We start from the raw sequence: 17,434 nt of genomic DNA, 5'->3' as shown, positions 1-17,434 counted from the left end.
TCTCTAATGTCAACAAAGTCATTCAGAAAATATAACGCACATTTACATTTTTTTATCTCTCACACATTTATAAAACATCTCTTCTAAAGAAGCACTTCCCAACTACTTCTATTCCATAAGAACAGACAATAATTAATACGTTTACTACCATATATTTTAGTATATCTACCTTTTTATTATTCACTAGTCAGAAACTACAAAAACTATTCACTATACCCAAATGCAAACCAGAAACCATATTCATATTTATCTCATGTTAGGATCACATGATTCAAACTATGCGTACATATAAAAGGAACGTATCACTTTTCCTATCTCCATCTCCTCTCCATGTAATCTCCAAACACTGTACATGGCCCCACTGTACAACAACCTACCCTGACTTACATACAAACCTACCTCTCAGTGTCAAAAATAAGACCACAACCTGCCCACATAACATTACTGCATTTCGTTTTATCGCTTTTAACTTAATAACACATACGTCTCCTACCACCACCCCACCCCACTATTTCCACAAAAAGTATCATTTGCAAGCGTGCAACATTTTCTTTATCTCCCCAAATACATTACAAACTCAAATTAACGCTGTACCTCATTTTCAAAACAATACAGTCCTATAAAGATGACAAACTATAACAGCTCAAATGTTATGCATATTTCATAACAAATATCAAACACCACACTTTACTAACACTATATTACTTTGAAATAAAAAATACTTTCAAAATTAAAAACATCACCTCAAATACTTAATCAATGCTATAAAACACATAACACACCTTGTTCATTTCTAACTCACCTTTGTAGTTGTTATCCAGATTTCAAATGACACACGCATACAATTCTCTCTTTCTCACATAGCACATGTAAAGCTCCGACTTCATCAAGAATGAAACCAGGAATGGCACAATTTCTCTGTCGCTCCACACATAAATACATGTAAAGAACACATCAGAATACTTCATTCCTTCAACGACATTCCAAAACTTACCTCCATTGGTTAATTTTGAATTTTCCTTCCGAAAAGCTACTTATTATTCCACGCCACATACAGGTCACAAGTTCAACCTATTGTATCAACACACTTTCTGGAACCTTCTACGACACCTGCAGGTTAAAAGTTCATCATTTGTTTTTTTAACCTAATGATATACTTTTGCAACATTTTATAGAAAATTTAACAGCACATGCACGTTAAAAGTTCACAATAGGGGTCAGTAGTTCATCATCTTTATTCCCAACTCCAGCAGCACCTCACCTTACACCCCCAGCACCATCAGACCCGTAGGAGTCAGTGCTTTCCACTTTCCAGATACCAAATTCATTTCATACACACAAATTTACCTTCGCACTCCCTAAATACACTCCCTAAGCACCATACACAAGTTACAATGTTCGAAACAAAAGTTCCTCCAAGTAGCTATAACTACATGCTGACACTACTTGCACAGATGTGGCACAGTGGCCAGAGCACATGACTTCACAGCATATGACACACAGTTTGGGCTCACGCTTTCATCCCCGAGTCCGGCAGCAGCTCAGCTTAGCAGCATGAGACTCTACACACTACCTCACATATTTTTCATACCCCAGAACTTTCAGATCACTACAGGTCAGTAGTTCATCCTAATAGCTATATACACATGCTGACACTACTTCCACAACTGTACTGCAACGGCCAGGGCACATGACTTCACAGCATAAGACACACAGTGTGGGATCACGCTTTAATCCTCGAGTCGCGCACAAGCTCACATTAGAAACATCCCACACTAGCCAATACCTCACTTACTTTTCATAGCCTAGAACTTTCACACCGGTAGGTATGTTTAGTTCACTTCGCACCCCCTCTATAGCACACCCTAAACACCCCACAAAGCTTATAGTGCTCCTACCCTCCTCTTTCCCACAATTTTTGCCCTTTTTCCCCTTACTCGCTTCAACGGAATCACAAAATGACGGCCAACACTTCCTAGTTGCAAATGCTCGCAGCGCTCGCAGCCAATCAGCAGCAAGCTCGTGCTCGTAACGCCTCAGCCAATCAGATGGTAGAATTCCCAAATATCGATATCTGTAAATTTCGATATTTCTGAAAAACTAATGAACGGATTTACACCAAAAGCATGCTTTCCAGACCAAGACCCTTCTCCCTGCCAAATTTGGGGTAATTCCGTTCACCCATTCGACCTGTAGCCTTGTCTAAAGATTCCTATGGAAATGAACATTGAAAAAACATGTTTTGGGACCCCCATTTTTTCTCGGCCCCCCTTGACGAATCACCCCCAAACTTTCAACACAGGAACTGATCTCAACAAAAAATTAGTTTTGAAAATTTCACGAAGATTCATCAATCGACGCCAAAGTTATTGCGAATAGAATGTTGCCATTTTCCTATAGTAACTAGGTCCTAACTATAACTACCTACCTATATATATATATATATAACGAAGAACTTCGCCATAAGCACTCCTGCCAACCAACAGTCACGAGGAGAGCAGGAACAGACGAACACCGACCCAGGAAGCGAGTGAGCCGTTTTTGATTTGTCTCACAGCAATGCCAGCATGACGCGTTTCAGCCTACGGGAGGCCTTGATCACATGACGCCGAGGCTAAGCAGGTTTAATTTTAAAGAGCTAGTGCAGATAAGAAATGTGACACGATTGGCTAGCGCATAAATAGCACAATAGACATGGGAAAAATATGTACATATTTACATTTTGAGTCTACAGACGAAGAAATTCATAAATGAGTGAAGAATCAACATCAGTACAGCGAGCACGTATTTACAATTGGTTAAAAAATCCTTAAAAACAAAGAAAACACATATAATAAGTGCAATCTAATTTTAAGGTAAAACCAAAAGGCGAAAACAGGTCAAGAGTAATTCATGTTATAATAATGAACACCTGTTTGTGCTACATTGGACAAACTTGTGCAAATTGAGCAATTTGTGCTAATAAAACCCAAGGGGGTAGAGTCCACATGATGTTGATAGTCAGTAGGCATACAAAAGAGAAGACCATCCTTAATGGATACTACCATGTCTATATTAGTATGCCAATCATGGTATTGTGTAGTGTGCAAAGTGCAAACATAGTGATACAATGAAAAATTGTATGTAAAAAAAACTGTGGTATAAAATTCCTGAATAAAAAAGAGTTATGGAGGCTGGCCATTTTTTTAAAAAAACAGTAGAAAATTTAGAGACAGGTGAAAAAATCTTCGCTAGAATTGAGGCCTATAGGTGTCTTAGTATCCAATTCTAGGATATAGCGGGTTTCCAGCGCACGAAGTAGGGCCTCACGGTTACCTCCCCGTCTCAAAGGGAGCACTGAGTCAATGACATAAAATCTGAGAAGTTCACTTTTGTTGTCATGACGCTCCTTAAAATGGCGTGCAACGGGGTAGGAGGCATCACTACCATTTATAGCACGGATGTGCTGGAGTATCCGCTTGTGGACCTGCAATTTGTTACTACCAACATATTGCAGGCCACACGGACACTCCAGCACATACACTGCAAATTCAGTCTTGCAGGTAAGAAGTTTGGTGATGGGGCGAGGAATATCACAAAATGGAGTACGAATCTCCATTTTGCTGGACCCATGCCTGCAAGCTTTGCAACTAGAACAACGCTTAAAACCCTTGCTCGCCTGTAACCATGATTTAGTAGAAATGATCTCTGGACTGGACTTGACCAAAGCATCATTCATGGAACGAGCTTTCCTGAATGTAATGACTGGGCTAGCTGACATCAGATCCCCAATGACAGGGTCATTACAGACAAGGCTCCAATTCTTCTTGAGTATTTTGCATAGGGCCTGCTTTCTAGACCAAGACCCTTCTCCCTGCCAAATTTGGGGTAATTCCGTTCACCCGTTCAACCTGTAGCCTTGTCTAAAGATTCCTATGGAAATTAACATTGAAAAAACACATTTTGGGACCCCCATTTTTTCTCGGCCCCCCTTGACGAATCACCCCCAAACTTTCAACACAGAAACTGATCTAAAAAAAAAATTAGTTTTGAAAATTTCACGAAGATTCATCAATCGACGCTAAAGTTATTGCGAATAGAATGTTGCCATTTTCCTATAGTAACTAGGTCCTAACTATAACTACCTACTGGCGACTGCCAGTAGGTAATATATATATATATATATATATATATATATATATATATATATATATATATATATATATATATATATATACATATATATTCCGCTCAAGTTCCACCAGTTTGGCGCGTATTGGACTCTTCGTGCCGGGTGCAGGAAAAATGGCGGTGGGTCCATTAAAAATATCACAGTCACTGCACTCTCGGAGTTCATTTAAAACTTTATTGCGAGGACACGTTTCGGTGTGTCTGCCTTCTTCTAGCTCGCACTTTATGAACAAGCAGCCATGCGTGTTGGTCCTTTGAATGCCTAGATGAGTTCTTATTGGATGTTGGCAAGCAAAAGGCAAGGGGTGATTGGCTAGTTTTATTTCACAATTATTTCCCATTGTTATGTCTTACAGGAGTTCTTATTAGCCATTTAATAGTCTGAATGCCATATTTGTTAACAAATTGCGCCGCAGCATAGGCCATCCCGGAAGAACATAATGTAGTTTTCACTATCCCTTCCGCTACTGCTATTCAATTGTCAAGGTACCTGCGCAGGGGTCGGCAAATATCTTATTCTACATGAGGCTGTATGCACCGCCACATGGGAATACAATGTACCAGCATCGACCAAGTCGCCAGGCTGTAGTATTGTAGTACATGACAATATATAAGTAATGCAGGATTGTGTCTTTAAGAATCTGTGTACATTTCAATTGTGGTTGACATCACTTGGTTCTGGAATGTAAACTGAATAGTTAGATTCCTGTTGAATGTTACTGCGATCAGTCGTGGGTCTTGTTCCTGAATAAAACTTAATTTCCTTTATTCTACATGACTCTTCTTGGATTACTTCTTGATATTCCTTACTACACAGGCATACAGCCTTCGTGGAGAATCGGATATTTGCCGACCCCTGCGCTGTGTTACAATGGAGCCCACTGGCTTGCCGAGGAGGTTCTGAAGCGGCTAATTTTCACAGCGGGAGAAGGTACCTTGACAATTGAATGGCAGTATAGCATGCCAAAAATACCGGGAGGAAAGGATTAATCGCTTGCAGAGGGATGAAGACGTGATAAAAAGACGCAAGACCTACAAGTTGCAGAGAGACAAGGTGGATTCCGAGCAAGGGCGCGTATTCACCTTTGCGAAAAAATACGATTCTGTGAAACAAGCAAAATCTTCAGGGGCCCAGGGTATATTGCACCCCAGTGCAATCAGTTACATGCAAGCCTGAACGTCTGCCTCCGATCTGAGCTCAGCCATTGATAGTAGCTCCGATAATGATCAAGCCCCAAATCGGGGATTGGGATTTACAAAACCTTCGCTGGGCCAAGAACTGGATTATATTCAGAGGGACAGAATACAAACTTTGCGCCCACGAGGCCAGAATACCATTGCCTCCAAAGGAAGAAACTAGACAACCAAAAAAGACGGTCAAGACGGCAGCACATAAAACAGAAACAAGATAGGCAACATAAAACTGGCAAACAGAAGATGGAACAGACAATAAAGGATAAAATGGATTCAAACACAGTCATCAACTTAAAAAAAATGCCGCTGAATGAAGAAGAAAGAAAAACCTTGGCATGGGACTTTCTTTTAGCCCCGTGAGAGACTTAGACTATGCACAAACAAGGATAGATCTGTACAAATTTGTGCACAAGATAAAATTACGCAAATACCATTTGACCCAAGGAGCAGTAAAAATCATGCCAGATGAAGGCAGTGTTAGCCCAACGGTGTCAGTTGGGGATGCGGCCTTGCTGAGGGATTTGCAACAACTCCTTGATGAACAATATATAGTCCCAACAATGGAGGAAACCGATTCTGTTCAACCACAAATTGGGACAATTGCACAAACCAATTTTAGACCTAAATCGACGTTTTATCCAATAATGCGTCGTGACAATGTGGACATTTTTCATGAGAAAGTCATTTATGAATTGATAAAATGTTATTGTTCAAGCATGCAGTCCCAAAAGAAATATACCAAACAAGATCACACTTACTCACAACTGATCAATAAATTATAAAGAGATGACAATGTCATCATCAGGCAGTCAGACAAAGGCGGCATGTGGCCACGTGACCTATATATGGATGAGACCCTGTCTCAACTTAATGACAGGAACTGCTATAAAAGAAGTACCATCCAAGCTGTCAAATGTTCATTGGGTGAATTTAACAGTAGACTTCTGGCATGGAAATCTGCAGGTCTGTTAAGCACACAAGAATTCAAATTTTTGAAAGAGGACTACCCTGTTATACCAGCTATCTATTTCATCCCCAAGATACATAAAAATATGCATAAACCTCAGGGGAGGCCCATTATATCGGCCCAGGGTAGTCAACTTGAGAACACATCCAAGTATGTGGATTTCTTCCTTCAGGACCATGTCTGGAAGCTCCTGTCGTATGTCCAGGACACGGGGGACTTCCTGCGTAAAATTCAGAATGTGAACTGGGAAGTTGATTGTGCACTTATAGCGCTTGATGTCACCTCACTGTACACAAGTATACATAATTGTGATGGTATCAAAGCAGCTGAATTTTATTTGAACACAAGACCTATGCAACATGCTGCACACAACAAGATGTTACTAGATATGATTTCCATTTGCCTTGAAAACTATTTTTTCCTTTTCCTTAATCAGATCTTCCAGCAGGTCAGGGGTGTTGCCATGGGGGCCTGCTTTTCTCCCAGTTATGCCTGTTTGCATATGGGCATGTGGGAGGAGTGGGTCCTCATGGCAACACACAGTGAGACCCTAGGCAGACATATACTTTGCTGGAATAGGTACATCGATGATCTGTTTTAGTTTGGAAAGTGAGTGAATGTGATGTGCGGGCATTTGTATCAGAACTTAACAACAATAACTTGAACTTGCAGTTTGTAGCTCAGATGAGCAAAGTTAGCATAGTGTTTCTCGATGTAGAGATATATGTTGAGAACTGCAAGTTAGAAACTCATCTACACAGGAAGCCATCTGCAGGCAACACTGTACTGCATGCCTCCAGCCACCACCCGAGCCATCTGATCAACAGCATCCCCTATGGGGAGAAGTTGCGGATCAGAAGGATATGTAGCCGGACCTTGACTGCATGCAGGCTCAAAGGGAAAGCAGGGAGAGGTTCATGGCTAGGGGGTACCCAGAGGGGGTGGTTAAAATGGCCATTGAGAAAGCAAATAAACTACAGCGCTCAGCGACATTAATGCCTAAAACATCTAAAGTGAATTTAACCAATGAATCCATGTTAGAGCCAACCAGATTAGTACTAACATTTAATCGCCAACACAAAACCCTCTGCAAAATTGTGAATAAAAACTGGCCACTGGTACTTAATGACCCTGTTTTAGGAAGCTGTTTGACAGCTATTCCAAGTATTTCCAATAAGAAAGCTCGTTCTATGAGCAATGCTCTGGTAAAGTAGCCCCGAGGTGACAGTGACTACAAATTGGTTGGGCAGCAGGACCGGCTTTTACAAGTGTGCCACTTGTAAAGCCTGCAAACAGGGTTTGAACACAAAAACATATACCACTCCTTTCAAACCTAGACCTGTTGCCATCACCAAGTCCCTAAACTGCAAAACAGAATTTGCAATATATGTGCTGGAGTGTTCGTGTGGCCTGTGCTATGTGGGGAGTACGAAGCTGCAAGTTCACAAACGGATAGTCCAGCACATGAGAGCCATCAACAACAAAGATGGCACTTATCCAGTGGCAAGACATTTCCAGGAACACCACGACAGCAACATACAACACTTGAAATACTTTGCTGTGGACAATGTCTTGCCCCTTAGAAGGGGTGGTAATCGCGAATACCTCCTTAGGAAACTTGAAACTACATACGTCTTGGAGCTTAACTGTAAAACACCGCACGGTCTCAATATCAATGAGGATTTTTTCACCTGCCTTTAAGTAACACTGTTCTCACATCCAGTATCTTTTAGCTGGCATCAGTACCGCCTTTCCTGAATTTAAATGTAAGAAAATGTATCTTTCATATTAATTTTATGTATATGATTTCACGTTTTTGCATGACGGCTGTGATTCAAAGTGGGTTAGAGCACGTTATTTATTCTGCATATTGAAAAGTTACGTATGAGTATTGGCCCACTTGGGCAGGACCTTTGAACCCAAGGTGTTTTATTGACAGAGCAAGTGTGCAATCCAGTATTGCAAGTAGAATTGGAGTAAGCATGACAAGATGTACCATTATATTACCACTTGGTTTGATGACAGAGTTTTTAGGAGGGTCTTAATTGGCCGCTAATCAATATGATATCGTATATATTGTTGTATGATCTATTTTATGACAATTTTATACTGATGTTTTTATAGTACTGTCATTGCAACAAAATCTTAACTTATCTAATAATTTATTTCTTTAAGTTGCCATGCTTGTTTTAAATATTTATGACTTCATGAATATTTATTGCGTAGTTTACACATATTTATGGTACTCCCACAGTGGGGATCAATTATTTTAAGGCTCTGAGTTATCAGGTTCACCATTTTATCATGTAGTGTAACTTCTATGTCTATTATGCACTTTCAACATGTGATTTTGTGCACTGTCACTTTAAAAATGAAAAAATGGTTTCGAAACACTTCATGTGATCAAGGCCTTGGAGGAGGCTGAAACGCGTTATGGCGGTGGTGCGGGCATTCTGTGAATAAACCTGTTTTTTGCACTGAACCTGGGTCTGCCTTCTCGTCCTTGAAACTGGTGGAGTGAAGTGTTGCGGATATATATGTGTATATTTATATATATATATATATATATATATATATATATATATATATATATATATATATATATATATGTGTCCAATCCCTCTCTGCAACAGAAGGGTACGAGCTGCACTCCTTTACGGCGAGAAACGCAACGTTGGCGTTTCCTGATATATTTCGGTCACATTGACCTTCTTCAGAGGAGGGGCCAAGGCATCTCGAGGCTGAACAACACACCCGCTCTTCACTGGCAGCTTTTAAGGTGTTTGCCCCCTGGTGGGCGTCTCGATAGACGAGAGTCGAGCATGCTGGGTCATGTAGTGCGTTGACAGTCTCCCAGTTATGACCCTTTGGTGGGCGATGCCTTCTGCTTCCCGATCACCGTAAGCCCCACACAGTTCATTTTTTCACTGCTGGGGTCCGACCAAAGTCCGGTCCTTGGTGGCTGCCAACTGCCCTTATGCTTTCGCGGGAGAAAATTTTGGTCCGATTTCGGGCAGTATATTGGCGCTCTTTGCGGCGGTGCAACACTCCGGCAGAACCAAGCCGTTTTTATGTGTCCAATCCCTCTCTGCAACAGAAGGGTACGAGCTGCACTCCTTTACGGCGAGAAAAGCAACGTTTGCGTTTCCTGATATATTTCGGTCACATTGACCTTCTTCAGAGGAGGGGCCAAGGCATCTCGAGGCTGAACAACACACCCGCTCTTCACTGGCAGCTTTTAAGGTGTTTGCCCCCTGGTGGGCGTCTCGATAGACGAGAGTCGAGCATGCTGGGTCATGTAGTGCGTTGACAGTCTCCCAGTTATGACCCTTTGGTGGGCGATGCCTTCTGCTTCCCGATCACCGTAAGCCCCACACAGTTCATTTTTTCACTGCTGGGGTCCGACCAAAGTCCGGTCCTTGGTGGCTGCCAACTGCCCTTATGCTTTCGCGGGAGAAAATTTTGGTCCGATTTCGGGCAGTATATTGGCGCTCTTTGCGGCGGTGCAACACTCCGGCAGAACCAAGCCGTTTTTATGTGTCCAATCCCTCTCTGCAACAGAAGGGTACGAGCTGCACTCCTTTACGGCGAGAAAAGCAACGTTGGCGTTTCCTGATATATTTCGGTCACATTGACCTTCTTCAGAGGAGGGGCCAAGGCATCTCGAGGCTGAACAACACACCCGCTCTTCACTGGCAGCTTTTAAGGTGTTTGCCCCCTGGTGGGCGTCTCGATAGACGAGAGTCGAGCATGCTGGGTCATGTAGTGCGTTGACAGTCTCCCAGTTATGACCCTTTGGTGGGCGATGCCTTCTGCTTCCCGATCACCGTAAGCCCCACACAGTTCATTTTTTCACTGCTGGGGTCCGACCAAAGTCCGGTCCTTGGTGGCTGCCAACTGCCCTTATGCTTTCGCGGGAGAAAATTTTGGTCCGATTTCGGGCAGTATATTGGCGCTCTTTGCGGCGGTGCAACACTCCGGCAGAACCAAGCCGTTTTTATGTGTCCAATCCCTCTCTGCAACAGAAGGGTACGAGCTGCACTCCTTTACGGCGAGAAAAGCAACGTTGGCGTTTCCTGATATATTTCGGTCACATTGACCTTCTTCAGAGGAGGGGCCAAGGCATCTCGAGGCTGAACAACACACCCGCTCTTCACTGGCAGCTTTTAAGGTGTTTGCCCCCTGGTGGGCGTCTCGATAGACGAGAGTCGAGCATGCTGGGTCATGTAGTGCGTTGACAGTCTCCCAGTTATGACCCTTTGGTGGGCGATGCCTTCTGCTTCCCGATCACCGTAAGCCCCACACCGTTCATTTTTTCACTGCTGGGGTCCGACCAAAGTCCGGTCCTTGGTGGCTGCCAACTGCCCTTATGCTTTCGCGGGAGAAAATTTTGGTCCGATTTCGGGCAGTATATATATATATATATATTGCACAGAAGTTCTCTCCACACATCCACTGGGAAAGAAGGCGAGCCACACCGGTCTTGCTGGAAATGTGTAAAGTTTATTCACACCAGCGGCAGAAGACGCGTTTCGGCTGACAAGCAGCCTTGGTCACATGACCTCACCTGTGAACCAGGAAGTATATAACACAATTTCGATTCAGGCACGTCGCAGCATGCACTAATTAAAAGTGAAGACAGACTTGGTCACAAATAAGGTGGTTTTACAGGGTTTAGCAGTGTCATTCATTTCATAAAGACTGTAGTAGTCAGAGAAAGAAACATGATTTAAACAAATATCTTATAACCCATAACATTATAATTAAGTTAATATTAGGGTCTGCAAATTAAAGTCTGGAATAACGTGAATTTACTGAAACATTTCACAATGAAATAATATTGGAATAATCGTTAATGCATAAGAGTTCTGCAGAGGGGGAGTGTCGCTATGTTATGTTTAACATAAACAAGAGGCAATTGCTTCATTGCTATGGTGCTAGTGCATACAGGTATTGTACCAAGGTCAAGTGTCCCAGCTCCGCGCTATATGTCTATATCTAAAAAATCATAATAATGATGGGTGCAAAATAAAAGGTATAGTACCCTTATCTTAATACAGTACATGTCTATCCAGTGATGGATGTGCGCAGCCCACGAACTTAACCAATACATCATATCTGTGACTATTCGTTGTGAGATCGTCTATCCATGGGCCCCCAAGCTGCAGAAACAATGGAATAAGATAATAATACATTAGTGTCTTGACATGTATTAGATACAAAGTGGTCATGTTATATTGAAAAATCAAGATAAAGCAAAAATGTTTCAGATTCATCAATAGTCCATTTGTTTGAAAATACAAACCACCAAGGACCAACATAAATATGCAAGTGAATTCCAAGAATCAGAATTATTAAAATAAAACTGGTTACAAAGAAGGGGGGCCAAGTCTGGCTAAAAAGCATACAAGAACATTTTACAAATGTGAATACATTTCTTCATCGTTATTGAGCCCTATCGGAAAAAGGCTACCTGTCTGCAAAATGAAGCGAGATTCTAGTCTTCTCAGGGACTGTACTCTATTGCCACCTCTAGGATGCTTAGGCACACTGTCAAGCGCAAAGAACTTCGCTTTTGTCCAATCGCTGGAATGGAATTCCCTGAAGTGTCTGGCAGTACTGCAACTCAGATCCTGATTAGTGATTGCTCGCCAGTGCTCCAAAATGCGTTTCTTCACAGGAAAAGTTGTTGACCCTACATACCACTTGGAGCACGGACATGTGATGGCGTAAACTACGTAGTCAGTATTTCAGTGGATCAATTTAGGGATCCTCCACAATTTCCCTGTTCTCTGCAGGTTGACCTCTCTAACATCCTCAGAATGGCTGCATGCTTTGCATTTCCTGCATCGCTTAAAACCCTTACCTTGTTCTAGCCAAGTCCCTTTCTTGGGTTTAAAATGGCTGTTTACCAGTAGATCTTTGAGAGACGGATTTTTCCTGAAGGAGAAGGATGGGTTAGATCCGATCCTTACTGACAAGATGTTGTCCTGTGTACGGATATCCCATCTTCTTTTCAAAATACTTTTCAGTTGATCTGTCTGGGTGGAAAAGGTAGTTATAAATCTAAGTGGTGTCACATCTGTAGGAGTGGTTTTTTGCGCTCTGGTTGCTTTGAAAAGGGCCTCAGTTCTGCTAATACTGTCTACTTTGCTTATCCCTTTTGCCAGCATTTTGTCAGTGTACCCCCTCTCCTTAAGTCTGGTCAGCATATCCTTTTTTGTGTTTTGATATGCCTCTTCAGTGCTGCAATTACGTTTGGCTCTGAGTAGTTCCCCATAGGGGAGACTCCACCTGAAACTAGGCATATGGCAGCTAGTAGCATGTAAAATGCTGTTGCCAGAAGTTTCTTTTCTGAAGAGGGTTGTAGCTAAGGTGTTATTGATGATCATGAGTTTGATATCTAAAAAGTTTACAGTCTGTTGGCTATGTATCATGGTGAATCTCAAGTTCATGCAGTTCTCATTAAGAGCATTATAAAGCATCAAAAGTTCACTTTCAATTCCCTCCCAGATGAAGAAAATATCGTCTATGTACCTTAGCCATAGATTAATGCTTTTAGTCCATCTTTCCAGGTCCTCACTCCCGAGCACTTGCTTCTCCCACCAGCCCACAGTGAGGTTCACGTAGCTGGGAGCGAAGCAAGTGCCCATCGAAGTACCCTGTGTTTGTATATATATATATATTACCTACTGGCCAGTAGGTAGTTATAGTTAGGACCTATTTTCCATAGGAAATCCGCAACATTCTATTTAGAATAACGTTGGCGCCAATTGACGAATCTTCGCAAACTTTTCCAAACTTTTGGCCAGCTCCAGTCCGCTCCTTTCCTGAAAATTTCACGGTGATTCGTCAAACGGGGGCCGAGAAAAAAGGGGGGTCCCAAAACACGTTTGCCCCATGCATTTTCCCATAGGACCTGTTGACGCAGCTACAACCCGAACTGCTGAATGGAATTACACCAAATTTGGCAAAGAGGTAGTCCTCAGTTCAGACTCGTGCCTTTTGCTTACATGGTGTAAATCCGTTCAGTAGTTCCTGAGAAAATTAGAGTTAAAAAGATGGATATATCTGGGTGGAGCATAACCACACATCTCATCGTGAGATCTGATTGGCTGTCAGTACTTCATCCAAGAAGTGTTGGCAGCCATCTTGGGACCAATATACATGATAGCACCTCATTAAAACGCATAGCAGTTAATAGAAGGTTTTAAGACTTTAGTTACATTATAAATCATTTGTTGATGGTACCATACTCATTTTAGGAATTGTGGTGTGTTCTAAGGTGATTTTACCATGGGAAAAAGCCTTCTGCTGTGATATCATGAATCATGTTTGAGAGAAAACTATCTCATGCTTTTCCCACAGAGGTTTGGAAGGTGATCTATAAGCTAAACTGAGAGCATATTTTCTGTAAATTCACATTATCTTTCTCAGTCATGTGAGAATGAAGTCTGACATTCTCAGTAAAACATGTACATCCAAAAAGGGTAGAGACTGTCAGTTGATTCCTTTGTGTTCTACTGCAGCTTCCCAGAGTGTTCTAAAGCACAACTAGAGCGCTAACAGTCCTACTTATGACAAACGTATTGCACACCTGAAGCCATGTTGATTGGAATAAAGTGGTAACTCTTAAAACATTTAATTTAAAAAGGAACAAAATGAGGGGGTTCATTTTGCCATAGAAAGTTTGATTAGTGCTGCAGAAAGAAAAATTAGGGCACATTTTGAGTGACTTCTCAAATTCTCTTCTATTTCATTAAAAAATTCTGACACTGAAACATGCACTTTCAATACCAGTAGCAGACTTCCCTGGTGAACAGTAGCTTTACTACAGTGATCTAATAAGCAACTGGAGTGCTAACAGTCTGAATTTATGGCAAATGTGTGACACATCTGAATGCCTTCTTGATGGAACCAAAGTAAAAAACCTGAAAGAATTTCCTACTGAGGAGACTGCATTAAATGAGGAAATTAGGAAACTTCATAACAAATAAATCTCCCAAAATGGCCACCAGAGACAAAAGAGCCCAAATGTAGCCCAAATATCACCCAGATGTAGCCCAAGTAAATCCCAATGACAGAATGTCCCAGAGTGTTCTAACGAACAACTAGAGCGCTAACAGTCTTACTTATGACAAAAGTATGGCACATCTGAAGCCATCTTGATTGGAAGAAAGTGGTAACACTTAAAACATTTAATTTACAAAGGAACACAATGAGGGGGTTCATTTTGCCATAGAAATTATGATTAGTGCTGCAGAAATAATATTTAGGGCACATTTTGACTTCTCAAATCCTCTTCTATTTCATAAAAAAATGCTGACATGCAGACTGAAACATGCATTTTGAATACCAGAAGCAGACTTCCCTGGTGAGCAGTAGGATTACTACAGTGATCTAATGAGCAACTAGAGTGCTAACATTCAGAATTTATGGCAAATGTGTGACACATCTGAATGCCTTCTTGATGGAACCAAAATAAAAAACTGAAAGTATTTCCTACTGAGGAGACTGCAGTAAATGAGGAAATTAGGAAACTTCATAACAAATAAATCTCCCAAGATGGCCACCAGAGACAAAAGAGCCCAAATGTAGCCCAAATATCACCCAGATGTAGCCCAATTATAGCCCAATGACAGAATGTCCCAGAGTGTTCTTAAGAACAACGAGAGTGCTTACTGTCTTACTTAAGACAAAAGTATGGCACACCTGAAGCCATCTTGATTGGAATAAACTGGTAACACTTAAAACATTTAATTTAAAAAGGAACACAATGAGGGAGTTCATTTTGCCATAGAAATTATGATTAGTGCTGAAGAAAGAAAAATTAGGGCACATTTTGTGTGACTTCTCAAATCCTCTTCTATTTCATTAAAAAATTCTGATATGCAGACTGAAAAATGCACTTTTAATACCAGCAGCAGACTTCCGTGGTGAGCAGTAGCTTTACTACAGTGATCTAATGAGCAACTAGAGTGCTAACATTCAGAATGTATGGCAAATGTGTGACATATCTGGGACGCAGGTGATGCTGCTAGCGGTGTGAATCGCGCCTCAAAGTACTGTATTACTTGCACCTTGCACATGAATCCTTTTAATTACTTTTAACTAGTTTATGCTGGTTTTAAACGCTGCGATTTCTGTAAATACTCCTGTAAACCTTACTTGCTACTCGTAGGAGCTGCCCTGCACCCCGGTCCGTTGCGGCAAGTGCCGATCATACGGAGGGTGGACCTTGGGCTCGACTCCTCCCCCTCCCCCCACCACTTCCGGGGCCTTGGGGTTAAAAGCAATGTTTTGGCGAGCGCGCAGCGGACGCAGGTGATGCTGCTAGCGGTGTGAATCGCGCCTCAAAGTACTGTATTACTTGCACCTTGCACATGAATCCTTTTAATTACTTTTAACTAGTTTATGCTGGTTTTAAACGCTGCGATTTCTGTAAAAACTCCTGTAAACCTTACTTGCTACTCGTAGGAGCTGCCCTGCACCCCGGTCCGTTGCGGCAAGTGCCGATCATACGGAGGGTGGACCTTGGGCTCGACTCCTCCCCCTCCCCCCACCACTTCCGGGGCCTTGGGGTTAAAAGCAATGTTTTGGCGAGCGCGCAGCGGACGCAGGTGATGCTGCTAGCGGTGTGAATCGCGCCTCAAAGTACTGTATTACTTGCACCTTGCACATGAATCCTTTTAATTACTTTTAACTAGTTATGCTGGTTTTAAACGCTGCGATTTCTGTAAAAACTCCTGTAAACCTTACTTGCTACTCGTAGGAGCTGCCCTGCACCCCGGTCCGTTGCGGCAAGTGCCGATCATACGGAGGGTGGACCTTGGGCTCGACTCCTCCCCCTCCCCCCACCACTTCCGGGGCCTTGGGGTTAAAAGCAATGTTTTGGCGAGCGCGCAGCGGACGCAGGTGATGCTGCTAGCGGTGTGAATCGCGCCTCAAAGTACTGTATTACTTGCACCTTGCACATGAATCCTTTTAATTACTTTTAACTAGTTTATGCTGGTTTTAAATGCTGCGATTTCTGTAAAAACTCCTGTAAACCTCACTTGCTACTCGTAGGAGCTGCCCTGCACCCCGGTCCGTTGCGGCAAGTGCCGATCATACGGAGGGTGGACCTTGGGCTCGACTCCTCCCCCTCCCCCCACCACTTCCGGGGCCTTGGGGTTAAAAGCAATGTTTTGGCGAGCGCGCAGCGGACGCAGGTGATGCTGCTAGCGGTGTGAATCGCGCCTCAAAGTACTGTATTACTTGCACCTTGCACATGAATCCTTTTAATTACTTTTAACTAGTTTATGCTGGTTTTAAACGCTGCGATTTCTGTAAAAACTCCTGTAAACCTTACTTGCTACTCGTAGGAGCTGCCCTGCACCCCGGTCCGTTGCGGCAAGTGCCGATCATACGGAGGGTGGACCTTGGGCTCGACTCCTCCCCCTCCCCCCACCACTTCCGGGGCCTTGGGGTTAAAAGCAATGTTTTGGCGAGCGCGCAGCGGACGCGCGCAGCGGGCGCGCGCAGCGGGCGCGCCGAAGGCGCGCCTAAGGCAAGCCCGTCTGCGCCCGTCCGCGACCTGCCGGGACCCGGGGCCACAAAACTTGGCTCCCATGATATCCATAGTGGGACTTACAGCTCGGCAGCCCTACACAGTATAGGTAGGATTGTCACTTCTCAGTGCCCCCACACTTTTGCGCCGCTAGAACTACCCGCCCGTTGTCCAGGGTGCAAGCACTCATTCCGCAAACCCCCGTTAGCCACAACACAAACGTACCGCATGTACATGTTAAACTGCCGCTCCTTGCCCAAACACAGTGCACAGATTGCCATGCTGCTTGAAGAACATAAGCCTGACGCGGTATTTCTGACAGAAACGTGGCTCACTGTCCACTCTGAACCTGACGTAGTTCAAGCCTTACCCGTAGGATATAATATCCTTAGAGCAGATAGACCGTTAGGGAGAGGCGGAGGTCTGGCGATCATTCTGAAGAGCCAGTACCGATGTCATACCACAGCAGAGACTACTATTCCTGAATGTGAGAGCATAGCCTTCTGCATTGAGTTTAACGCCAACAACACCTTCTCTGGTACCTTGATATACCG

This window comes from Triturus cristatus, chromosome 8, assembly GCF_964204655.1.
Source record: "Triturus cristatus chromosome 8, aTriCri1.1, whole genome shotgun sequence".
NCBI classification, from domain to species: domain Eukaryota; kingdom Metazoa; phylum Chordata; class Amphibia; order Caudata; family Salamandridae; genus Triturus; species Triturus cristatus.
The sequence above is the reverse complement of the archived record's forward strand: the minus strand, read 5'-3'. Positions refer to the sequence as shown.